Source organism: Ixodes scapularis, unplaced genomic scaffold (assembly GCF_016920785.2).
Source record: "Ixodes scapularis isolate PalLabHiFi unplaced genomic scaffold, ASM1692078v2 PGA_scaffold4__175_contigs__length_147842914, whole genome shotgun sequence".
In the NCBI taxonomy this organism is placed as follows: domain Eukaryota; kingdom Metazoa; phylum Arthropoda; class Arachnida; order Ixodida; family Ixodidae; genus Ixodes; species Ixodes scapularis.
In genome coordinates, this window is record NW_024609879.1 from 15,171,055 (window position 1) to 15,197,849 (window position 26,795).

The 26,795-nt window shown below is 49.0% G+C and overlaps 1 pseudogene; it reads left to right on the top strand.

Moving 5' to 3' along the window:
* Positions 1–204: 204 nt before the first annotated feature.
* Positions 205–10,345, top strand: LOC120846172 (annotated as a pseudogene).
* The last annotated feature ends 16,450 nt before the right edge of the window (positions 10,346–26,795 follow it).

Below are 26,795 nucleotides of genomic sequence, written 5' to 3' on the forward strand. Positions count from 1 at the left end.
GACAGTGAAACGACAGGAAGCGGAGCTTCACAGCGATAAGACGGAGTCCAGGGAAATCGAGGAGCTCCGAAACACATACCCAAAAGATAACGGCAAGAAAAAAGACACACGCGCTTGGGGTACATCTAATCGTCAAGGAGATTCTAACAGTGCGGCGTGGAAATGCCGATGGTGTGGCAGTTTGTGCAAACATGAAAAAACACAATGCGCCGCAAGAGACAAGAAATGCAACGCTTGCAAGAAGGTAGGACACTTTGAGAGCGTATGCCTCTCCAAGCTTGCATCAGGGTCTCACAGGTCACAAGTGCACAAACCAGGTCTCAACGAAGTGTTCCTGGATGCACTGGTACACGCAGATAACGGAGATCCCTGGTATATCAAGGCGAAAGTCAACAACCAGGAGATCACATTCAAGGTGGACACTGGGGCGGACGTTACCGCTATTCCTCATACCGAGTACAAGTTCGGAGAGATGGCAAAGCTAGAGCCAGCCGGAGAAGATCTTCGGGGGGCAGGAGACTCGCCGTTGACAACACTCGGGAAGTTCCAGGCGACGATAACTTAGAACGGCAGAACAACGAGAGAAACTGTCTACGTATCAGAAAGACTCCGACATCCTTTACTCGGCCTCCCGGCGATTCAGGCTCTGCAAGTGCTGCCAAGCCTGAATGAAATCAAGGCTGACAATGATCTGGAGCGTGATCGCGTACTTACCAAGTACCCGTCTCTATTTCAAGGACTGGGGAAGATGAAGGTACTTTATACGATCTCCGTTCACCCAGATGCGAAGCCTTTCGCCATCAGGTACCCACGACGAGTGCCCATCGCACTTCTGCCCAGTGTAGAGCTGGAATTGAAAAGAATGCAAGAGATGGACGTCATCGAGAAAGTGGAACATGCCACAGTCTGGCCAACAAGCAAGATGGAGCTCTCCGGATCTGTGTGGACTATACACAGTTAAACCAACAGATTATACGGGAACGAATCATCATGCCGACGGTGGAGGAAAACCTAGCCAAACTCGCAGGAGCGACTGTCTTCAGCAAGCTGGATGCGAATGCAGGATATTGGCAGGCACCACTAGCTCCAGAGTCAAGAGAGCTGACGACATTTATTACACCAGTGGGACGGCTCCAGTTCAGGCGACTACCGTTCGGGATATCGACAGCGCCAGAATTCTTTCAGCGCGAAATGCTGCGGATCCTCGAAGGAACCCAGGGACAAGTGTGTCACATGGATGACATTTTAATTTTTGGTCGAAACAAGCCTGAACATGACCGAAATCTTGAACTTACACTCCGCCGCCTTCTTGAAGCTGGAGTGACCTTACACACGAACAAGTGCGAGTTCGGCAAAAGCAGCATCAAGTTTCTAGGACACATAATAGACGCAAGAGGTATTGCGCCTGACCCCAAGAAAACTGAAGCCATGGCCAAGATAGAAGCTCCCGCAAACTTGGTTGAGCTACGGTCATTTCTGGGGATGGTGAACCACCTCGGAAAATTTCTTCCGAACATGGCGGAGGAAACCAAGCCGCTCCGAGATCTTCTGAAAGGAGATGCAAGTTGGCTCTGGAGTGAAGCCCAAGAACAAGCATTTCAAAGGAGCAAATACTTGTTGGGCAAGACTCCAATCCTCACGTTCTACGACCCAAACGCGCACCGAACACTATCAGCTGATGCTTCATCGTATGGACTTGGAGCGGTGCTACTCCAGGAGGATGAGGACGGCATCAGGTGTCCAGTAGCGTACGCTTCGAGAGCACTGACTCCGACGGAGCAGAAGTACGCGCAAGTCGAAAAAGAAGCATTGGCGATCGTTTGGGCTTGCGAACATTTCCGCACCTACTTGGTAGGTCAGGGGTTTAATGTCGAGACGGACCATAAGCCATTGGTACCGTTGTTGTCAACAAAACGTCTAGACAAGATGACGCCAAGATTACAGCGGTTGCGAATGCGCATTTTCGAATACGACTTTACGATATCACACGTCCCGGGCAAGCATATGCACACAGCAGATGTGCTGTCCAGGAAACCTCTACGAATGATGGAACACCCGATAGACTCTACGGAAGCGCTAGTCCGAGAGTATGAAATGCTCACGGTCGACCTACTCCCGGCGTCTGTTTCATTTTTGGACAGATTGAGGTCCGAACTAAAGAAAGACCCATGCACGGAAAGGGTAATGACGTACTGCGAAAAAGAGTGGCCGGGGAGAGAAACACTTCCTACGGATATGAAGGGATTTGCTAGCCTTTCTGCAGAGCTGAGCATTGCACAAGGCCTACTCATGCGCAATGATAGGCTTGTTATCCCACGGAGCCTCCAAGAAGAAGTACTAGAGCGACTTCACTGTGGACATCAGGGGGTCGTTCGGTGCAGAGCACGACCAAGAGATTCTGCGTGGTGGCCCGGAATCAGCAAACAGATACAGGACTACGTCAGCCGGTGTAAAACTTGCATTCAGCATCGACGGCCACCCACAGAGCCTCTGCTTCAGACTCCTTTACCAGATCGCCCGTGGCAGGAACTCGGAACAGACATTTTCGAGCTCAGTGGAAAGAAGTACATAGTAGTCATCGACTACTACTCGAAGTCCAAAGAGCTGGAAGAACTTTCACGAACTAACACAGAAGTCATAACAAAAGTGTTCAGCCAGATATTTGCGAGACATGGATGCCCAGAAGTACTATACTCAGATAATGGCCCTTCGTTTCGATCGAACGACTTTCGGCGGTTTGCGAACGAATGGGGAGTGAAATTGGTGACTTCAAGCCTTTAGTACGCTCAAAGTAATGGAGAGGCTGAGCGAGCTGTACAAACAGCCAAAAATCTTTTGAGCAAATCACCCAATGTAGCACAGGCTCTTCTAGCCCACAGAACAACTCCAAGCCCAGAAGGTCTCTCTCCAGCGGAACTCCTCATGGGGAGGAAGTTAAGATCAACTGTTCCAACAGCGCCAAATACGCTGACGCCTCGGTGGCACCACGTACGCAAGTATTGGCGACAGTACGGCAAACGAAAAACAAGAGAAGCCTTGCACTAAAATCGACGCCATCGTACAAGAGTTCGCAGTACGATACCTCCTCACTCAGAGGTGTGGATACGCGCGGGCGCAGCTTCTCAAGGAAGGATACACCGCCAGACGGAAATGCCGCGGTCATACGTGGTGGAAACAAGTGAAGGCACAGTGAGACGCACAAGCCGTCATCTGCAGCCCGCGTTTTTGGAAGTAGACAACCAGACGGTCGGGCGACAGCAGCCTGCTATTTCGGATGTACACAACCGGACAGTCGGGCAACAAAGCACCGAAACCTCCGCAACTGTAACAAGGAGCGGCAGGGTATCACGCCCACCAGACCGCTACGGACAATAATGCTTCGAAAGGGGGAGGTGTCATATCAAGCGCCTCGCGGTCTGGGATGCGTGTGGGGAGAAAAGAAGAAGACGAGTTGTGTGCAGGAGCGAGGGATAAACCCGACGGTGTTTTAGTTCCTGTTGTCTTGGCTCTTCTTTACATAGCCCTCGGTAACACGACACTGGGCAGAGCGTCTTTCAACTCTGCCTGCTCCGGCCCCTTGGGTACTGGGGGAGCAGCACGGGAGTTGCGCCGCTCTTTGGAGGAGGCCCTCTCCACTGAATTGGGGCGAGAGTGTCGCTCCTTACCGGGGGAAGGCGTCGAAGTAAGGACAGGCAATGGTATTGCCTGCCTGTCCTTAGACTTGAGGGCAGCTAGTGTGCTCCCTCTAGGAGGTGGGGGAAGCTGCCGCCCCTGCGGGGGGTTTGGGGCCCGAAGGGCCACTGTCAGGGCTTCAGGCGAGACCTGGGTGGCCTTCGATTCCGTTCGCGGTGGAAGGCCCCTGCGCACCGCGTCGTAGTACGTACCTTTCGAAAGAAAGGAGAATCTTTGTTTTGCCTCTGGATACGATATGTTTTCTTTGGCTCTCAGGGTAAGGATTTCTTTCTCTTGTCGCCAAAGGGGGCAAGAGCGAGAGTAGGCAGGGTGAGGACCCTTACAGTTGGCGCAGGAAATGGCATCTTCACAGATGTCGGCTAGGTGGTCGTGGCTGCCACACTTAGCGCACGTCTCCCTCCCTCGACAGCTGCGCGATCCGTGGCCAAAGCGATGGCAACAGAAGCACCGCTGGGGGTTGGGGACATAGGGGCAGATGCGGCAATATAGGTATCCTGCCTTGATGGTTTCTGGCAGTGTGTGTCGTTCAAATGTAAGAATGACGTGTTTTGAAGGGATTTCCTCACCATTTTTGCGAAATATAATACGCTTAACGGCAACAACACCTACACCTTGGAGTCCCTCGAGGAGTTCTTCCTCACTAGTGTGCAAGAAGTCGTCCTCAGAGAGGACCCCACGGATGGTGTTGAGCGTGTGGTGAGGGCTAACTGACACTTTGACATCGAGTAAACTGGTAAACTTCAGGATTGCTTCACTTTTTTTCTTGGTGGTTATCTCCACCAAGAGGTCTCCGGAGTGCTGCTTTTTAGCCTTGTAGGAGAACCCGACAATGTTTTCTAGTACTTTCGCAACAACAAAAGGTGACAGCTTTGCTATAGGTTTTTGTTCATCAAGCGAATGAAAAATGAAAAACTTTGTAAATGTTTCGCCTTCAGAATCTTTGTCGATGGTTTTGCGTTCAAGACAACGCCTTTTAAAGGCTTGCCCTGAACGGGGTTTGGAAGAGAGGGGCGCCATAGGATGGCAAAGAATGTTCAGAATCCGCGGTGAACCGCCCACCACCGAGCCCGACAAGGGGTTAGGTAACGTACCATAACAAGAAGGACTTGGCTGAAGACGTTACGCTGGCACTGCTGCCAGGAAACTATACCCAAGTGTGGGTCAAGACAGAAGTCCATCATCAACCAAGGTTAGCCCTTGCCGCCAAAGAGGGGTGAAAACGGAATAAGAAGTAAGAGAGAAGTAAAAGAAACAGGGGAAGACAAGGGTGAAAGTAGAGAGGGGATAGTAGAAGTGGCGACTAGACTGAATCATCCTGGCCGGGCCTTACCAGGACTCCAGTTTATGAGAAGCGGGGGCCGAAGTGGTGTATTGCCTCACCCGGGGGGGCCCGAAGGGTCCAAACCTACCCCGGGCTCGGCTCAACCACCAGGATGCCCTTTTCCCCAGACACGGAAAAGCCACGCACAGCCAGACGTGGGCGGGCGAACCCGCATGGCTCGGGGTCCTTGGAGGTGCCACTCTCCAAACACCTGCTTTCACAGGTGCACCCTGCGGGGCTGCTGCGAGCTGGAATCTGTTGTGACTGATATTCACCACTACTTCAAGTATGCAACGAGACATGCTGACATGAAAGAATTGCAGAGTAAACTTGGATTATATGAACTGGAATTCTTGTGGCATGTAAGCAGTAGGTGGCTCACACTACTTCCTAGTATTGAGCGTGTGCTTACGTTGTATGATGCTGTGAAGGCCTTCTTCTCAAAAACAAGTCAGCGAACAGCATCAGTGAGGCACAATCGTTTTGCGTCTGCGTTTGCCGACAGCACAATGCGAGCAAAATTGCTCCTTGTACAAAATGCTGCCTAAATCTTTGAGAAATTTCAGACGCTCTAGTTTCAGACGCTCTTTCAAAGTAAAGAACCCCTCCTGCACGTCTTCTACGACGAAATGGTTACACTTGTCAAGCAATTGCTCGGAAGGTTTCTTCGACAGGAATTGTTTCTTGATGCGAGTGGCTTGCACTTAAAGGACCTTGACGTCGAATCGTCGATCAATTGGAAGGCAAAGCCGGAGGTCACTGTAGCGTTGAGGCTACATAAATATTTAATACGTTATTTCGAAATACATCCAGTTCAAACCACTAGCCCCGACGAGATCGGTTCCTCCAATCTTCTGTCTCAAGATCCGTTCTTCTTCTTCCTCCCCTTCGGTCTGGCCGTTCACTACAATATTCCCCTCCTTAGCGAGGAAGCGCAGCGACCGAGCGGTTGTCTTTTTTTTTTTAGAGGATTAAAGCGAAGTGGGCTCGTTAGTGGTTTCTGTAAAATGAGTCAGATGGCAGATGTTGCACTGCTGGAGTCCAAGTGGGCGGCCTTGACCCGGTCGATGGACACAACTTGTTCTTTGTTTTTGATTAGCACCGTGAATGTTTTGGTGTCACGACAAACCACCGGAAAAGGGCCATTGTAAGGAGGTTGGAGAAGCGCTTTGGCACCGTCGTGCCGAATGAATACATGTGTACACTCTGCCAGATGAGGGCTGACGAAGGTACCCCGTGTGGAGGGAATTCTTGAAGCAAGGGGGCGTAGGTCTTGCATTAGAAGCCGCTACCGCTGAGCGTAGTCCTCGGCGCTGTCAATTGGGGGATTTAAGGCTTGTTGGAAAAATTCTCCTGGTATTCGGAGAGATGTTCCATACACCAGCTCGGCTGCACTGCAGTTCAAGTCAGTTTTAAACACTGTGCGGATGCCGAGCATTATCAAAGGCTGGGTTTCCTTCTATGACGCAGTCTTGTCCTGTGTATTGATGGCAGCTTTCAATTGCCGATGAACGCGTTCTACCATTCCATTAGACATTGGGTGGTATGCGGTGGTATGAATATGCTGTGCGCCCAGTAAGTGAGAAAGGTTTTTAAACAATGAAGATTCAAATTGTCGTCCGCGGTCCGTGGTGCTGGTTTGTGGCACCCCGAAACGACTCACCCACATGTCGACAAGGGTCCTAGCAACCGCCAGTGCCGTTGCATCTTTCATAGGGGCGACCTCCGGCCATCGCGTAAACCTGTCGACACATGTCAGGAGGTATCGGTAATCGCGTGATGGAGGAAGTGGGCCCACAAGGTCGACATGAATGTGAGCAAAACGAGCGTCAGGTGGATTGAAGGCGGTCAAGGGGGTTACCGTGTGACGTTGAATCTTGCTGCGTTGGCAGTCAATGCATGTTCTTGCCCATTCGCGTAGGTCAGTGTTCATACGCGGCCACACGAACCGGGAGCTGACTAGTCGTTGGGTGGCTCGTATGCCAGGGTGGGCCAATGTGTGGATGGCCTCAAAAACTTTATGCCGAAACGAAAGAGGAACGAACGGGCGGGGTTGACCAGTTTACACGTCACATACCACGGTGTCAGAAGAACCATGCCTGGGGACATCCTCAAAAACCAGTGTCTTAGATGATGTCCGTAAGCGTTGGAGTTCCGCATCGTCTTTTTGACACGCTATCAACTCGGTATAGTCCAACGAAGCACCTTCGGAGAGGCAGAGGTTGACGCCTATTCGAGGGACAGCGTCTGCTGCAGCATTATTAAGCGAATGTCGGTGGTAAATTCAGATATGTAGAGCATTTGCCGGACCTCTCGTGGTGTGTGTGCCGCGCTGGACGACGACAAGGCGTACGTGAGCGGTTTGTGGTCTGTAAGAACAAAAAATTGACGGCCTTCGATGAAGTGCCGAAAGTGTCGTATGGCAAGGTAAATTGCAAGCAGCTCCCGACCAAAAGTGCTGTAGCGCGTTTCTGTAGTGCTGAGGCCTTTAGAGAAGAGTGCGATGGGATGCCATGTGTCCTCAATAAGCTGCTGCAGGACAGCTCCAACAGCCTTGTCCGACGCGTCGACGATGAGGGAGGTAGGAGCGTCACTTCTCGGATGCATGAGCATGGTAACGGTTGCAATGGCTTCCTTGACTTTAGTGAAGGCGCCGTCTGCCGCGTGCGTCCATTGTAGCGGTGTCATTTTTGGTTTCGGGTTCTGCAGCAGATCGTACAAAGGCTGGGAAATATGAGCGCAGCGGGAATAAACCGACAGTAAAAGTTGACCAGTCCCAAAAACTCTCGTAGCTTTGTAGCTGTTGTTGGCCGTGGAAAATTGCGAATAACGGCCACTTTGTCAGGCAGCGGTTGGATTCCGCAAGCATCTACGTGATCTTAGGGGAACTCATCCGTGATGCGCTTCCACTGAGAGTCCATCTCCACACGCGGGAGAAAAGGACGCAGTGGCGGTGTCTTTGATATTAATACTTGGACACTGAGCTGCGTCTCGGTATCGATGAGCTGGTATTGGCGCAGGTCAACAGTGAGCCCGAATCCTCTCAGAAAATCCGCCCCGATGATGACTTGTCGCACGTCAGCGATGATAAATATCCAGCGAAATGTCCGCCGGAGCCCGATGTCTAAGGTCAACGACTTTTCTCCATACGCTTTTATTGTGGTTCCGTTGACCGCTTGCAGAGGAGGAGTTTCTTTGCGATATTTACGTTCCTCCGGCGTAGGGGGTACTACGCTAACCTCGGCACTGGTATCTACTAGGTACCGAACCTTGGTTAAAAGGTCGGTCACGTAGAAAAAAACGGCTGGATGACGAAGGGCCCTCGACGTTTGCTGCCTTCAGTGAGCGCCCTGCCGTTTCCTGTTTGAGAGCATGGTTGTCTGCAAAATCGGGCGGCGTTCCTATAACGACTATGGTACCAGCACTGACGTGGTTAGTAGAAGTTCCAGGCGAGCGAGTGGTTTGGTGCTCGACGTTGTCTCGAGTGCTTGCGGCAGTGACCTCCGACCGTAGTGTCCTTCTTCGAGAGTGGCGCTGCATGTTTTGGGAGTCGCGACTGAGGTCGTCAATTTTCTTTTCCATACGTGCGTAGGCCGCGACCAAGTCAGGGCTTTCCCGCTGGTAGTCGTTTTCGGGAGCAGGAAGCTGGGCTGAGCCGCTTCGTGGTGAACAGACGAAATGCTAGGCGAGTAGACGTCCATTATATCGTCCGCATTGCGGGCCATCGTCAGAATGGAGTCCGTGGTTTCCGTGGTTAGGACCATCCGGACTTGCTGAGGAAGACGCTGGAGAAAAAGTTCACGCATGATGGACGCATCCATCGTCGCCGCCTTGCCTCCGAGGAGTTTCTCTATTCGTCGGAGGAGCTCCGTGGGTTTTCTGTCGCCCAACTGCTCCTCTGTCAGCAGCTGCTGAAGACGTCGGGGTTCCGAGTCTTTTGTACACCATATCAGTTCCGTGCGTAAAGTCTCGTAAGGTTGGTTCTCTGGTGGGCACCGAAAGATGTCGCGGACTACGGCCGCCGTCGACTGCGACAGAGCGGCGACTACGTAGTCGAACGTCGTAAGCGACGCTGTGACTCGATGCTTCCGGAAGACGGATTCGACGGTGAGAAACCAGAGCTAAGAATCTGGGGACCAAAACTCTGGAATTTTAATCGGGGCCGTGGTGGCTCCTACCGTGGGTGAGGCCGAGGAAGTCGCGTCGCCTTGAACATCCATCGTTGGAAAAAGGCGGTGGTATGTCCAGCTCACCTCAAACCCAGGGTAAGGAATGTTGCCGATGTTACCTGTTTCGGGTCAATAATATGTAGCGTTGAGGCTACATAAATATCTAATACGTTATTTCAAAATACATCCAGTTCGAACCACTAGCCCCGACGAGATCGGTTCCTCCAATCTTTTTTCTCAAGATCCGTTCTTCTTCTTCCTCCCCTTCGATCTGGCCGTTCAGTACATTGCCTTGGACACTGAAAAGGAAATGGAGCTGTGGACCCCTACACAAAAAAGCGTTTTACGTCAGGGCGAGGGCTTTTTACATAACGTGTGCAAATTACCTAATCTCAAGGTTGCCACTGGGCAACAAGGTGTTGCTCCATTTACGGTTCTTGAGGACTAGTGCAGAGGGGGAATCCTCAGTAAGGTCGCTGCGCTACATTGCTAACGCATTACCACAAGTCCTTCCTCCTAACGAGGTGTCTGCACTGACTAGTGAGTGGAACTCTTTGGTCTGTGAAAGCTGCGATTGGGATATGTCAGCTAATCTGTTCACTCATTGGAGGGAGGTTATCCGGAACTTGGAAAGCTTGTCAAGGCTGTTCTTGCCTTCCCGCAAGGCAATGCTGACTGCGAAAAGGGATTTAGCGAAGACAAGCACGCAGTACAGCACCGCAGCTCATTGTCGGTAAAGAGCATCTCAAGCCTGCGTCAAGCAAAGGCCTACATGAAGCGCTATGACAGAGATGCCACAAAAGTACCACTCACTAAAGATCTTCTGAAGGATGTGCGTGGATCATACAAGGCCTATCGAGAACGACTAGAAAACGAGGAACCATCAACATCCCTCAAACGAAAACGTGAAGAGGCCACAACTGAAGACTGTGAGAGGAAGAAGCCTGTGGATAAAAGGTCTAGTCTCCAGTGTCGTCTCTCTTCTCTCAGGGCACTTCTAGCAAGTGCACAAGAACTTATTAGCAAGGGTCTGGCAGCCAAAGACATGGACAAGGTGGCGAGTGGAAATCTCCTGTTGAGTGACGCGAACTCGAAACTGCCTATTGTGCTTGAACGCATCAAAACCGTTTACTCTGCTCTTCAAGTCATGAAGAACAAGTAAGAACAAGTGATGTTTATTTTAGCTTGTTTAATAGTAGTGAGGAAGGCTCAGATGCGTTGTCTTACTAGTATTGTAGGTCAAATTTTATGAAGCCCATAAGTGTGTGCGTGTGCATGTATAGACAGGGGTGATATTTTAGTTCTAAATATTTTGCATCTGTTGTACTCTAAACTGTCTATTTATTGTGCTAGAACACATGAAAACAGTTGACTCTGCTCTTCAAGTCGTTCAGAAAAGGTGATGTTTATTTTAGTTTATTTCATTCTAGTGAGGAAGACATTCAGTTTTGTAGTCCCACTAGTTTCGGAAGTCACATCTTTGAAGTCAATAAGTGTTTGTGTGTGTTTTCTTTAGTATGTTCTGCTTGCTCTAGACAGTGTTTAGGCATTGCATGTGTGAACAGGGGTGATATTCTGAAGTTCTCAATACTCTGTTTATGGTTTACTCTAAACTGCCTATTGTGCTCGAACGCATGAAAACAGGTGACTCTGCTCTTCAAGTCATTACGAAAAAGTGATGTTAATTTTAGTTTATTTAATTGTAGCGAGAAAGACATTCAGTTTTGCAGTCTTACTAGTTTTGTAAGTCACATCTTATAAAGCTCATAAGTGTGTCTGTTTCTTTTTCTAGTCAGTCCTGCTTGCTCTAGACAGTGTTTAAGCACTGTACGTATTAACAGCGGTGATATTCTGAAGTTCTCAAAATTTCGCATATGTTTAATCTAAACTGCCTATTGCGCAAAAACGCAAGAAAACAGCTGACTCTGCTCTTCAAGTCATCAAGGAAAAGTGATTTTTTATTTAAGTTTGTTGAATTGTAGTGAGGAAGACTGTTAGTTTTGTAGCCTTACTTGTTTTATACGTCACATTTCTTATGAAGCCCATAAGTGTGTGTGTGTGTTTCTAGTCAGTCCTGATTGCTTTAGACAGTGTTCAAGCAGTGTATGTATGAATAGGGGTGATATTTTAAAGTTCTCAATATTTTGCTTCTGGTTTACTGTCAGATAGAGCAGTTTTGTATTTTGTTAATTTAAGTATGGAGTTAATTTGTTAGCTCAACAATGACTTGAAACATTGGAATTTTCTACTGTCAGCAGAGATTGTGCTTTCTTTGAAACTATATTACTGTATGCTGAAATTTTGTTTTCAGGAAACATGTAATTTACAATCTAGTATGCTAAATAGATAAAATTTTGTTCTCATGAGGCTCAAGTTGTTCTTTAGTCGGCTGTACCTTCTATTTGAAAATGCACTTTTATTTGAAATCTACAGGTGGAATCGGTCAGCCACCAGAACAGTTCTCAAGAGCTGCCATTCACATGAATTAAAATTATGCTCCAAACTTTACTTCTACTGCTGCAAAATTCTACATTTTGTGCTCACGAGCTGCTCCAAAGCATAAACTTTATTGCTCCTAAGATGCTACAAAAAAAAAAAAAAACTTTTGCTGCTCCAAAGCTGCTCCAAAGTGGCACATTTGTTGTTCCCGAGCCCGCTCCAAAAGGCTGAAGCTCGCTTCCCCCCCTGAACGTTGCTCTAGTTTTCAACGGCAGCGCGCTTGTTTTATAATGCCCACAAGCCAGGAAAAGTGATAAAGAAGGGAACTTTAATCAGAGCTGTAACAAAACCAGATAGAGCACAAAATAAATGTGTTCGGCAGCGGATGTAAGGTATAGTACCTCCGTTCCACTGCTATATGCACCTTCTCAGTAAGGCACAGATGCCACAAAGGCTAACTTGCCGACGGACCAAAAAAAGAAAATTTCAGTTGAGGTTTTTACCTTGCAGAAGTGATAACTTTGGATTGGCTAACAATCTCTACATTCAAGTTTTTTTTTTTTTTTTTTGTGCGTTTTAGCATAGCTAGATGCGAACGTTTCAGCTTGTTTGTGTTTCATATAACAATTCCAGCTTCGAGAGGTACATTTTCAAAATCTTCCAAAAAATTGTTAATCTGACTTATTTATTTTGAAAAAGCAAGTAATTGGTGCATTTTGATATGTTATAATGCATCATACATCATTTAGCTGTGATAATATGATGAAACCTTTGCACACTGCCACTTTTTCCGCAGTAAGGAAAGAGTTACCTTGTGCTTTTCGGTCCGATTTTGTACGTCGCCTGTGGATGCTTATCTGTTTTTCGCCTGCAACTGGGAAGTCGCCTCTCCTGAGAAATGCAAAGGCAAGATTTTCGTCCCTTGTGCGGGAGGGGCTATGAAAATTTTGTTTTGTTCTTCAGGTCCGACTTTGTGATGGCGTGGCTGTCAGCTAACGAATGATGGACCATCTTGCGGTTATCAACACGAGCCCCGCCCCGCATGCAAGGGCCCTCCTGCGCACTGTTTTCACCCCCGACGAGCTTCGGGGGTGCTCGTTGTATGGTGCGAAAAGCAATTCACAAAAGGACGTTGCGCCCAAGCCTGGCTAAGAAAGAGGAAGGGTGGATGCTGAGATCTTGAGATAGAGTAATTTGAGCCCCAGGCAGTGTTAGCGTCCATGGCGGCCTCTAGTTAACTAGCTAACTAGAGGCCGCCATGGCCTTTAGTTTGTTAGCTAATTAATTTTTTAATTAATTTTTAATTTTTGATTTGAGGGCACGTAATGCATTTAGAGGATTGAAGCTCGACCTGCTATAGACGCTTTGCAGCAGCTGTGCATGGACGCCGCCATAACTGATCTTCACTTTTTGTTTCCTCTTATTCCGTTTATTTCACTTCATCATTACCATAGAAGACCAGGTTATTGCCACATTAGATTCAACTGCGTCCTTTTCTAAAGCATCGGCCTCTGTAGAGGATCGTCAACTACCGTTTCAGTTGCTCGGCATCTTGGTGAGACAAGAGAAGGTCAGCAAAGGCGGCTCTAATTTGGCGTGTGTGTAAAGCGTCTATATGGTCAAACCGCGCTGTTGTGCACAAAGTTATAGCACAAAGTTATCGCCCCGCCCTTCTGCGCACGCGGATCGTCGTCATCGCAGCCAGCTTCGCTTGAGCAAGAGGAGCCAGCTTCGCTTGAGCAAGCGCAGCCAGCTGCGACAACGAAGATCCGCGTGCCTGGAAGGGTGGTGAGATAACTTTACCGTCGCTCCTTACCCGACTAATTTAGGTATGACGCTGTGTACCAGAGTGACATTTCTCGACCCCGTAGCGCCTACTACAAATTTTTTACTCAAAATTAAACGGCGCGGTTCAGTTCTCTAAATGCATTATGCGCCTTCAAGTCAAAAATTAAAAAGTTACTTAAAACATTTTAGTTAATTTGCTAATTACCTAATTTCGCGTATTTTCTAGAGGCCGCCATGGCCATTAACACTTTCCCAGGGCTCAATTTATTCTATCTCAAGTTCCATCCTTAAAAATTTGGTGAAACTAAAAAAACCACCCTGTATACGTCCCTAGTCTAAAATAGACTTGCTAATGGAGCAGCCATTTGAAGACACTTAACTTTTTCATTTCCATGCAAAGTCTCGGCTTCTATGAAAGCCGCAGGCAGAAGCTGGCAGCTTGGCGTTGATTTGAGAGTTTGGCCGGGCCAGCTGTATTGGTGACACAAGCTACTGCCCGTTACAAAGGTCACAAAACGGCGTAAGCCAAACTGTAGATATTGTAAATAAAATACGTAATGTAGAGGCACGCACCTCTACAAATTGGTGACCCGGACGTGATCCTGGTTTTTCGAGTAACGTGACCGCTCATTTTCTTCTCTTCTTAAGCGGTCACTACACTTTCAACGTATCATGCCCGTTTTTCCTAATTATCGGGCAAGTGAGCCTGTGAATCGGGCATGTGCATGTCCCCAGTTGAGTAGTGGAGAGCTGCTCAACTGGAGATTTTAAAAGATGCTAACTTGTCATCTCTCTCTCCCTCTCTCTCTCTCTTTTTTCCAGGCCACACCTGTGCACTTTTCAAGGTCAATGCAGCAAGGATCAAGCACAGCCTATCAAGCATGCTGAGCAAGCTGGACAAGTAGAAAAAAACACTGCTCAACAACCGAGAATAAAAAAAAAAACGAAAGATAAAAACATTTTGTCTGGTCTTTGAGTGTATAATGAAGCAAGTGCTCTGCATGCAGCAGCATCGGTACACTTCAGAATTGATAACTAGCATTACAGAAAGATAGAGACTGGCCTATTTTTTGTAGATAATGAATAGAGATGAGGGGATTTGTCTGTAGAAAGTGGGCAGAAAATGGGTAGAAACTGCTATATTCTCCATAGTGAGATGATAGAAACTATGGCCACTTGTCAACAGCAATTCGTTAGAAACTCTCTTATTGGCGCTAGAAATGGGACAGGAGTGTTAATAGGATGTCTGTATGTTTGCTGTACAGAGTCGCCACATTATCTGTACACGGAAGTCTACACAAAACTTGTAGGAAGCAGCAGCCAATAAACTGTGGACAATGGTTAAAAAAGTGGATACATTCTCCCAGGAAAATCTATACTCTCTAGCCATAATTATGTCAAGAAATTTTGCAGAAATTGGTTAAATTTTTTGTAACAAAGAAATTGGATTCATTACTGTCAATCTCGAAAAGCGAAGTTCTACCTCGCCGTCGGATGGACAGCAACAAACAATGCGAGCCATCTGAGTTGGTCCAGCGCTGAGAGGGAGTCACGTGATTGGGCGTAGGGATATGATCGGGTGCAGCAACATGCGGAGAATAAAGTCACGTGACGCACAGGCGGCGTTGAATTAGCTGAGATGGCTCGAAGCATTGACTGTGGTCCGCCGTAGGGTAATCCATCTCGGAATTCACCTTCTCATAGCTTCAGTGTACAGGGTCGGCTATAGGGGACAAGAGGTGCGGTCATTTCAGCAAATGTCGGCATGCCCTGCCACTTTCGGTGGCCAAAGCGAGCTGGAAATAACCACTCTGTGAAGGGCATGCTTACTTATAGATGCCTGATGCTTTTACCGCAGTAAGTGGGGGTATCGTTTGCAATGTATACCAAGCCAGACATATTGGCCGCTTTCAAAGCTTGGTGTCGAGTATGCATGCTTAGGAGATGCCTGCACTCGTCTGCAAAGAACTTGCTTTTGGTGCCCGCGGCTTGCTGCCTCTTCGTATTTCTTTGCATAATCACTGCCCCCCCCCCCCTTTTTTTCCAGACGCACGCCCTTTACTTGCCATTTTACCGACAACTCTTTTTCCTATTTTTCTTCATCTGCCTGGGTTGATCTTAGGGGGAGTGCGCAAGGGGGCTCTTCGTGTTTCCACAAAAATCTGCTTTCCGATATTGCATGGGAACTCCAGGCGAACTGAAAGCGCCTCGTCCTTTTGGTTTTTTGCCGTGGACCGGCCTCCCGACTCAGCGACGGCAGGGGAGTGACTTGCGAATTAGACGACCACACAACCACGGCCGCTGGATCTCCTAGATCCAGCAGCCGCGGCACGACCATCGCCGCGGTGACTCTTGGAGTGGCTCAGAGGACGACGCCAGATGATCAGCTTGGCCAGGACCACAGAGACAACTTATGCCCCGACTCCCTTGTTCCCAATGACGTAGGCTAATCTGTATGAACGAGCTTTAACAGAAAGATAGCGACTTTACAAGAAAAGGATCTTTAAGAAAATGAGGCGGACGGCTTGTGTGCACATTGGATATTTACTGCTACAGACTATACTCCGTTCACCTGTAGCTGAGAGTGCGCTGGCGGCTATGTGTGCCCTGGACCATCTTAAGCTTGACCTCGCTCAACGCACGCAAGTGCGGAGAGAGGGGAATGGTCACGTGGTTCAAGGCCGACAGTTGGGTGGTCCAGTGAGTATGCAGGTTCCACCGCACTCTCAGCTTAGGGGTGAACGGAGTATAGCGGTGTTCCCTTACCTTGTGTCCAGCTGTTTGTGCCGTCCTCCTGCCTCTCAGCTCTAGCTCAACCCCTAAGGCGCCTTTTTAAAGCCAACAGCTTCGCGAGCCAACATGTTCGCAGCAGAAGCTGTTGGCTCGCGTCCCCGCTGCGTAACGCAGCCTCCCATCGTTCCGTCGTTAGATTCTTGATCGGCTGTAGGCCGGGGATCATCTGACAGGCCCACACGACGTGATCTGCATCGGCCCGTGTGCACCCGCAGTGCGTGCATGCGGGAGATAGGTGGGACTACAAGTACCAGGCGTTGAGTCTGTCCGGCGTTGGCAGTGAGCCCGTCTGGAGTCTTCGTAGCAGGTGTTCTTCTCTTGAGAGGCTCTTGAGTGGCAGAGGGAACCGCCGCCTGGCGAGTCGAATGGCGTTCAGTCGTTCGGAGTACGATGCCTCGTCGTCAACGCCGTCACCGCGGGAGAGAAAGGCCCGGTTGGGAAGTAGACCTCGGGCCGGTGGCGTGAGCCGCCTCGTTTTCCTAGTGGCCCGGCGTCCACATGACATGCACCGACTCTGGTGGGTACTTTCGAAGCAGTCTTGCCGCTGCAGGTCCGATGGAGCCCGCCGCAAAGTTTCTGCACAATTCCATCTTAACGATTTTTAGCGCACAGGAGTAAAGAAGAGAGAAGAGGCAGAATAGAGCGCTAACTCACAACTATGCATTTAGTTAGATGAAGAATACATCTAGCTAAATGTATAGTTGTGAGTTAGCACTCTATTCTGTCTCTTCTCTCTTCTTTACTCCTGTGCGCTAAAAAACGTTAAGATGATAAGTAACCAACTAGCCCAAATGCCTGCCCTGCTACAGTTTTTGCACACTGCCTGCGAGTCCGTAAGCACGATCGCCCTCGGGTTGCAGACAATGGCCAGAGCTATGGCCACCTCCTCCGCGCGGGCCGCCGACTCGATGTCCTTTAGCGACGCTACGCTGATCGCCTTCGCGCCCTCCGATGACAACACGGCCACCATGGCAATTCCGTCCTGCCCCCGGGCCGCGTCCACGTACACGGTTTAGCTCCTGCGATCCCACGTGCGCCCCCAGGGCCATGGACCTTGCTCTTCTCCTGTCTGCGTTTGCCTCCGGATGCATGTTCCTGGGTATTCTGCTGACCTTGATCTTTGCTCTGACTTTTCGAGTGAGGTCTTCGGGTGGAAGGGTCCGGCTCCCCTCAGCCTCCAGGTTCAGCTTCCCCCCACCAGCCGTTGGCCGTCCCGTCCAGTCGCTTGAGCTGCGCGGCAATCTGTGCTTCTTTCAGTTCCTCCAAAGTGTTGTGCACACCCAGCTCCATGAGCCGCTCGGCAGGTGTACGCTCCGGCACGCCCAGTGCCGACTTAAAGGCCTTCTTGATTACGACGTCCAGCTTTACGAATTCATTCTTCCTGTTTTGTTACTTGAGCTCCCTAATATCCACCTCCTGCGGCTTGGCTACTGATCGCTATCTTTTACTGTATCATCGAGACTAACCAGCGTCGGGTTCTTGCCTTCACACAACACGTGGTCATGGTATGTCTACATACCTCAACCGGACAACACGCGAGCAAACGTTTGCCGTGCTTGCTGGAACAACAGCCATTTGTTCCCAGGTAATTTCAACTTAGCGATTTCAACTTTTGCACAGATCACGACAAGACACAAATAGCAACCTACATACCCGCACTAGCAAGTATGAACTACCTGTGCAAGCAAATGCAAGCACGACGTGTGCCAGGTAGTGACCACCAGCATGGCGCTCCTCCCCCCTAGCTGCCTGTAAGCTCCGCCTCCTATACGGACCTGGTGTCACATGCAAGCCATGCATATATGCGACAGGTTCAGAAGGATAAATATTTGTATGCTTGAGGTCAAGTCCCATAAGAGATGTTGCCGCCAGTACATGAAGCCCACCAAGTGGTGAGTTGTAATGTGTTGGGGAAGATCATGAATAGGATGGCTTGCCCACTTGCTGAAGTGCGAGGTGTCGTCAGGCAAGTGGTCTATGGGTGCGTGACTGCTTTTCTACAGCGCTGTGCAATGTCACCTTTGCCGACGATGGATGGACCGGTGACAGTGTAGGGTAAAGGCGCAACAAACATGACAGGTGTTGACACAAGTTATAGGGAGTATGCGACGTTACTGTGAAGTGCAGTCCCAACATTGTGGTCTCGGCACGTGCGGAAGCCTACGGGGAGGATTTCAGCCTGCCGTTCTTGCACTGTGTTATCTGGTGTTCTTGATGATCACTTCGTTTTTCTCGTGTTTTTGTGTTGGCTTGCATATTGCTGATAGTCAGTGTTCTAGTTTAAATGTCAATGTGCTTGATTAACTGAGCATATACGTGGGTAACTTTTCGAAGATGCGCTACGTTGATAGGCTTCGTAGTTGTAACGGCGAGAACGTGCTTGCACGGAATGCCAGCATACCGAGTCTTAAGCTCGATGACGTGCAAAAGGTGGAGTTATTTAGAATTAAGAATACCACCACACAGCATGATACAACCTTGATCAAATGCTAGCTTTGCGTACCGGAAATCATTCTGGTAGTAGTAGTAGATTGGGGTTTTGTGGCGCAAAAGCAGCTAAGGCTATGATGCGCCAAGAAATGATACTATTGCAGAATAGGATTTTGGAGAAGAAAGAGCTTTAGTAGCTGGTAATTTGCAAAATGTATAAAATAAGAGTAAGACCATACATTATAAATAATGCTACAATTTGTGTAAAAGATCAACGCTTTTTAAAAACTTAAATACCTGGGTGGGTGGGAGTAGTGGCTCATTTCCAAGTAACACACATAGGTGCAAAGGAACATGCTCTTTGTACAGTTGGAAAAAGTAGTGGAGGCGTTTTTCTTCATACGCAGGACATTCTAGAAGGATATGTGAGACACTCAGCGGTTCCTGGCAATGTTCACATCCAGGAGGGTCCTCCCCACGTAAGAGGTGTCCGTGCGTGAGCCGCGTGTGTCCTATGCGTAGTCGACAAAGGACTACCTCATAAAACCTGTCTCTGTGCCTAGCACTCTGCCACTCGCTAAGAAAAGGCTTAATCATGTGCAGTTTGTTTGCCACCTGTAGGCTCCATTCTGCTTGCCACTGGGCTTTAACATGGTATTTAATTTGGGCACAGTAATCTCTGTACGGGATGCTCTTAATGTCTACAGCACGGGAGCCAGAAGTGCCCGCAGCACGATCTACCTCTTCGTTCCCTGGGATTCCAACATGGCTCGGTACCCAGCAGAATAGAACATTACATCCTTTCCTGGTTGCCGTTATTATTTTGTTTTGTAATAAAACAACGAGGGCATTCTTTGGGATTTCAAGCGATGTCAGAGCCCGTAAAGCACTCAGCGAATCTGTATATACAACTGACCGAGAGTTACTTGTTTGGATGATGTGATCTACTGCAAGCAGAAGGCCATGCAGTTCAGCAGTGAAAACAGTAGCGGACGAATTAAGCCTACGAACACTTCTCACTGAAGGGCCAATCATGGCACAGCCAACAAATGATTCCGTTTTTGTGCCGTCTGTGTAGTAGTGGGAATGAGAATCGTGTTCCTTGTGGAGTTCGAAAAATTGTTGTCGCATGACCTCAGTTGGGGTATCCTTCTTATTGAACTTTGTTAATGAAAAATCACAACGTACACAGTTAAAATCCCAAGGAGCCACCGTCCTTGCAACTGTATCAACTGGGAGCTTACTGTCTATCCCAATAGATTCTGCCAAATTCCTGTTTCTCATCACGAATGAAGGGATAATGCTAGGCTTGTTTTCGAATGTCTTCTGGTATCTAGTGCTCTCCACAACCTCCCGGGCTGGATGCTGAGCGACTGAACGTATCCTTAACGAATACATAAACCCTAGGGAGAAACGCCGTCTGTCAAGGGACATCTCATTTCCTTCAGCATAGAGACTGAGCACAGGCGACGTTCTGAAGGCTCCTAATGCTAAACGAAGTCCGTGATGATGGATGGGGTCTAGTGCCTTAAGAGCTGATTGCCTAGCAGATCCGTATACAAAGCTACCGTAGTCCAGACGTGAGCGAATCACAGAGCGATAAATTTGTAAAAGACATAGACGATCAGAGCCCCATGTCTTGTGGGACAGAACTTTAAGGAGGTTCAGTGATTTCTGACATTTTATCTTCAGATTCTTTATGTGAGATATGAAGGACAGTTGACGGTCGAAAATAAGACCCAGAAACTTATGCTCCTTCTTTACCGGGATGGGAGTCTGGTGCATTCGTAAGGAAGGCTCTACGGAGATTCCCCTTCTCCGAGAGTAGCAGACACACACAGTCTTATCAGGAGAAAACCTAAAACCATTTTCGTCTGCCCACTTCAAGAGGTTGTTGACTGCAACTTGGAGTCTACGTTCACAAATGGAAAGATTGCATGATGAAACGGATATCTGGAGATCGTCCACATAAAGAGAGTATTGCACACATGGAGGTATAGACCGGGCTATTGAGTTCATCTTGACTATAAAGAGAGTAACACTCAAGACACCGCCTTGCGGAACTCCAGCCTCCTGAACAAATTCTTTGGAGAGAGCAGTGCCCAACTTCACAAAAAAGGTTCGCTCAGATAAATAGCTCTTTATGATAGCAAGCAACCTGCCACGTACCCCTACTTCATACAAGTCACGAAGGATTCCATAGCGCCATGCTGTGTCGTATGCCTTCTCCAAGTCGAAAAACACTGACATGCAGTGTTGTTTATTGACAAAAGCCTCACGAATTGTGGTTTCAAGACGCACCAAGTGGTCAACAGTGGAATGGCAGGAACGGAAACCACACTGATTTTTATCTAAAATGTTTTGTTTTTCTAAGAAGTACATGAGCCTTTTATTAATGATGCGTTCAAATGTCTTGCTTAGGCAACTGGTGAGGGCAATTGGGCGGTAGCTAGATGCGGACGAAGCGTCCTTCCCGGGTTTCAGAAGTGGTATGACTGTGGCTACCTTCCATGCCAGTGGGAATCTACCCTCTTGCCAGACGCGATTGAAGAGGTACAAAATAAGGAGTAGTGTAGAAGGATGAAGGTGAGTAAGCATCCGGTAGTGGATACCATCAGGTCCAGGAGCTGAAGGCTTAGTTGAGCGAAGGACCATTTCGAGCTCGTGCTGTGTGAGGGGTTGATTGTAAGCCTCGCGAACACCACCTGAGGTCTTCACGGCATGCGCTTCCGCTTGCTCTTTGTATCGAAGAAATGCAGAGGAAGAGTTTTTGGAACTTGATACATGAGCGAAATGCTGACCAAGAAGATTGGCCTGACCCTCTAGGCTCTCTGGACAGATCCCATTATGGGAAAGAAGTGGGACTGCGAAAGCATGGTATCGCCCCTCGATCCGATGAACTTTATCCCAGACTTCTTTTAGTGTTGCAGTGCTATTAATTGAAGAGGCATACCCCTGGAAATTGTCTCGCTTTGACTGGCGGCGAATGTATCTTGCACGAGCTTTCATTTGTTTAAACGCGAGGAGATTACTCTGCGTGGGGTAACGTCGAAAAATACCCCACGCTCTGTTTTGTTTTTTTCTCGATTCAGTGCACTCTTCATTCCACCACGGCTTGGGTCTCCGAGGGAGATGCGTAGAAGTCATAGGAATAGCAAGAGATGCTGCATAAAGAATAGACTCACTTAACAGTTCTGTAACTTGGTCCACCGAGATTTTGTCAAATGATGTACAGGCAAGCTGCGTTGACTCGGTAAAAACAGACCAATCTGCTTTCTCGAACTTCCAACGGGCAGTCCGCATCGGCACGGACTTGGGGGGAAAGTTGTTTTTCAAGAAAATTGGAAAGTGATCGCTTCCATGTGGGTTAGTATCTGCGACCCACGTAAAAGAAGTAAAAATGGAAGCGCTACCGATGGAAAGATCAATACACGAGTATGATAATGAGGATGGGCTAAAATAAGTTGGTTCTCCCGTGTTAAAAAGGCAAAGTGAGTGAGACATTAAAATTGATTCTATCATTCGACCACGGGCGTCAACGTGGTCGCTACCCCATAGAGAGTTGTGGGCATTAAAATCTCCAAGTAAAAGAAAGGGCTCCGGAAGTTGGAGTAAAAGATTATTAAAATCATTTGTCGAAAATGTAAAAGAAGGAGGAATGTACAAAGAACAAACAGTCACTACTTTGTGAAGAAGGAGACGTACCGCTACTGCCTCTAGTGCAGTATTAAGAGCGATTTCGGAACAGGGAAGGTGCCTTGGGACAACCACTGCAACTCCTCCTGCAGAAATACACGCATCCTCTCGGTCTTTTCTAAAAATATGGTAGCGTCTAAGAAAGTTAGTATGCTTTGAACTGAGATGCGTTTCTTGTAAACATAAAGCATGTGGGCGGTGTTGCTCCAGGAGGAACTCAATATCATCAAAATTCCTCAGTAGACCTCGGCAATTCCACTGAATGATCGCCGTCATTCTTTATAAAATTTTAACTATCAGAGGAGCGATGGAAAAAGGGGTGATGTATGTGATGCTTCATTTAGGAGGGAAAACTGGTGTTTTCCCTTTATGTTTTGGTTTCTGGGTCTGCCACTCCATATCCTCTGAATCTGGTTCTGGGCCAGAAAGGTCGCCTGTCTCTACAGTTTTTTCTGCTTCTAGGGACTTCTTGGCAGGCCTACCGGAGGCCTTAGAGTTGTCTACGGATCGTAAGGGCAACCCACGGCCCCTGCATTGAGCTGATGGGGTAGCGGTCGACGTGCTAGGTCGGCCCACAGTCCCGCCGGTATCGTCTGTTGCACGTGGCACGTGCTGCCTCCTAGACGGGGAAGTTCTCCCCGGGGAGGAGGAGCGAGACGCTCGCTCTGTTGCCTGAGGGGAGGGACCAGGAGGCAGGGACGAAGGCGTGACCTCCGTTGCTGCTGCGGCTCCTATGTCCTTGGTGCGACTAGGTGGCTCTGCTGCTTTCGCAGCTGAGATAGAATGCCCAGGAAGCGCAAGCTTTAGCCTGGGCGTAGAGGACTGCAGTGGCTTCCCGTGGTCTGAAAAAGACACCTGGGTCGCCACTGATACCTTAGACGGTGCAGGTCCTCTGCTGGACACCGCCTCGGCAAAAGAGCCTCTCTGGAAAGCAGAGAGGCGGCGCTTTGCATCCTGGTAGGAAATGTTTTCTTTCACCTTGAGAGCAAGTATTTCTTTTTCTTTTTTAAAGTGGTTACATGATCGAGAGTAGGCAGGATGGTCAGCATTGCAGTTTGCACATTTATAGTCAAGGTTGCAGTCATCAGCGGTATGGTCAATTCCGCTGCACCGTGCACAGGTCTCACGACCACGGCACGCTCGTGAACCGTGACCGTACCGCTGGCAGCGAAAGCAGCGTAGCGGGTTGGGGACATACGGCCGCACTTTGCAGTTGATGTAACCTGCCTTTACAGTAGGGGGCAGCGCGTTTTTCTCGAATGTTAGTATTACATGTTTGGTGGGTCGTTCCTCACCATCCTTACGAATTTTAATTCGTTTTGCGGCCACGACACCTTGAGTGCTTAGACCCTCCACGATTTCCTCCTCAGAACTGGTTACAAGGTCATCCTCTGATATCACACCGCGAATGGTGTTTAACGTACGGTGTGCAGATGCAGTCACTTTGAGGTCATGTATCATTTTCAGATTAAGCAAAGCAGTTGCCTGATATCTTTCATAAATCTCGACAAGAAGGTCACCGGAAAAAAGCTTCTTTGCTTCATAATTTGCCCCGAGCGTGTTTTGGAGAGTTTTGGCAACAAGGAATGGAGATAGTTTTGACAGCGGCTTAGAAGTGTCGTCGGAGTGTAAGATGAAAAATCTTGTGAAGTGGTCGTCTGAGTTGTCTAGTTTTAGAAATGTTGAAAGTGGTTCGGTCCGGCCTCTTTTCGGAGGCCGATCAGGTTGTTTCAGCTTGGAACCCATAAGAGGGGAATGGTGTTCGGAAACTGTGGTGCACCGCCCACCACCGAGCCCAACAAGGGAATAGGTAACGCTTCATAACAAGATGGGCTTGGCTGAAGACGTTACTCTATTAGTGCTGCCAAGTCTCTATAACCAGGTGTGGTTTTGGACAAGAGGTCTTTCACCACCCAAGGTTAGCCCTTGCCGCCAAAGGAGTTGAAAAAAGAAAGAAGAGAAATGAGATGAGTGAAAAGGAGGAGCAGACAAAAGTGAAAGTAGAGAGGGGACAGTAGAAGTGGCGACTAGACTGAATCATCCTGGCCGGGCCTTACCAGGACTCCCGTCTATGAGAAGCGGGGGCCGAAGTGGTGTATTGCCTCGCCCGGGGGGCCCCGAAGGGTCCAAACCTACCCCGGGCTCGGCTCAACCACCAGGATGCCCTTTTCCCCAGACACGGGAAAGCCACGCACAGCCAGACGTGGGCGGGAGAACCCGCATGGCTCGGGGTCCGTGGAGACGCCACTCTCCAAACACCTGCTTTCACAGGTGCCCCCTGCGGGGAAATCATTCTGGCTTGCAATCTTAAGGTCAAAACAACAAACGCTAAGTGTGGATAACTATTTCGCCAATCAAAAAAAGCTACCATTACCCATGGCACTGTTAGAAATTTAGCACACAAAACTTATCATTGCCATTTTTTAACTTTTAGTAACGAGTAACAAACTTCAAATACACGTGTGCTTGCGCCATCTTGGCGGCCTCTTCTGTTGTTGCCAACTGTGGCCTTCTTCTCCGTCGCTTCCAGCGGTATCTTGTTTTTTACCGCTGTCTTTGGTGGTCCGTGCCAGCAATTGCTAACACTACCATTATGACCTTGGAAACGTCCTTGTTTCTCCTATTGTTGTCAGCTTCTTCACCTTAGCAACTCCTTGATCCATCGCGATAGTTGCCGGCATTCCGATGCTTGGAACAATGTCCTTTCGCTGAAAAATTATGCTAACGCTTCGTTCGAGCTCGACGCTTGCCTACCAAACTTACTGAAAAGAAGTTCTGTGTGATTCTTCCTTGCGTTTAATTTTAACAAGTTGCTCTTGCACAAATGGTTAAAACCTTTGGAGCATCTCATCACCGCTGTTCATAATCTGGAAAGTGTCATCAAACTTAAAGGCCGACGACTGAGCAGAGGTTATAAATTTCTCCTTTCCATCTCAGAAAGAAGGAAACCCCTCCTCCTCTTTGAGGAGAGTACCTTCCAGACTCGCTCTCTTTGGGGGAGGGGGAGAGTAAAGTGCGAGGAGGAATGGAGAGGGGGTCATTGGGAACCCGTTTTCCGTCAAGCAGAAAGTGTTGCCTGCTCGTCGGCTTTTAAAGTAGTCCTACTGAAAAAAACCATTTGGCGCCTATATGAAAATAAACGGGTCCATAACGGTAACAGTTTAACCATACCGGTCACCAGTTTGTCAAAGGGGTCGCCCGTATGGCTCAAACGGGTCCCCCGTATGAGCCATAACGGTCACCTATTTGGACAAACAGGTCACTCCTTTGGCAAACGGGTCGCTCCTCTGGGCAAATGGGTCGCTCGTCTGGGCAAATGGGCGACTCGTTTGGGCAAACTTGTCGCACGTTTGCTCAAACCGGTGACCATGTTCCAAACTGTACCGGTTTAATCAAACGGCTCTCCGGAGCCCGTTTGATATTGAACGTACAGATCGGCGGCGTGGGCACGCCTAGCGTTTCAGCCGTGGAAGCCAATGTTTCCGGAAGGCTGGGAGCGCCGGTTTATCGATTTCAGATCGTCCGCGTACTGCAAGTAATTATATTTATATTTCCATTGCGCTGATGTTCGCTTATACTGCAACTAAAACTAACACTTTTTTTTTGTTTTACGTAAACGCGCGACGTTGCTGAGCCGATATTTTTGACAGAACTTTAAAACTTTGCCCATCTTTGTTGCCTCAATTTACTTATTCAGCTCGAATCTCTCTCGCAGACGACGTGACCACGTGAAAGAATGTACGTCTAGACTCCGTTTCACTTTAATTCAAGACGCAGCGAAGGTAGCACGCGTACACGCGGCTGCAAGAACATCGAGCATAGCGAGAGCACGCCCGCCGTTGCAGCAGTCAAACTACGAGCTCGCGCTGAGTACTTTCTTCGCTCGGGCGCAAGCCGAGCTTCTGGCCGCCCCGCCGCCCTTTCCAAGGTACGAGCCTGCTAAAATGCGCGCGCGCGCGCGTATGTTTTTTGACGCTACAAAAACAGATCTCACTGGAATGCCTGGGGAGAGGGAGAGGGGCTGTACCGATGGTCCCGGCGCCTTGACCTCGCCTCCTTCCTCCTATCTTGTCACCCCTGTCACGTGACCCACAGCAGCGCGCGAGCTACACGCTGATAAGCATCAAGGGAAGGGCGCGCCTTGCAGCCGCTTTTTAGAGCGCAGCTCTTAGGGGCCCGTTTCCGGCTTGAGCGGCGTCGCCGTTGGCGTCGCCGTCGCCGTCGGCGTCGGCGTAACCGCGCGGTGCATCATGGGAAATGTCCCATAATGCACCGCGCGAGCCCCCCACCGGGGTCACGTGACCTCGTGGGGGGGGGGGGGGGGCACGTGGCCCCGGTGCATCATGGGAAATGTCCCATAATGCACCGCGCGAGCCCCCCACCGGGGTCACGTGACCTCGTGGGGGCACGTGACCCCCCCCCCCGAGGTCACGTGACTCCCCTGAGGTCACGTGACCCCTGCCGAT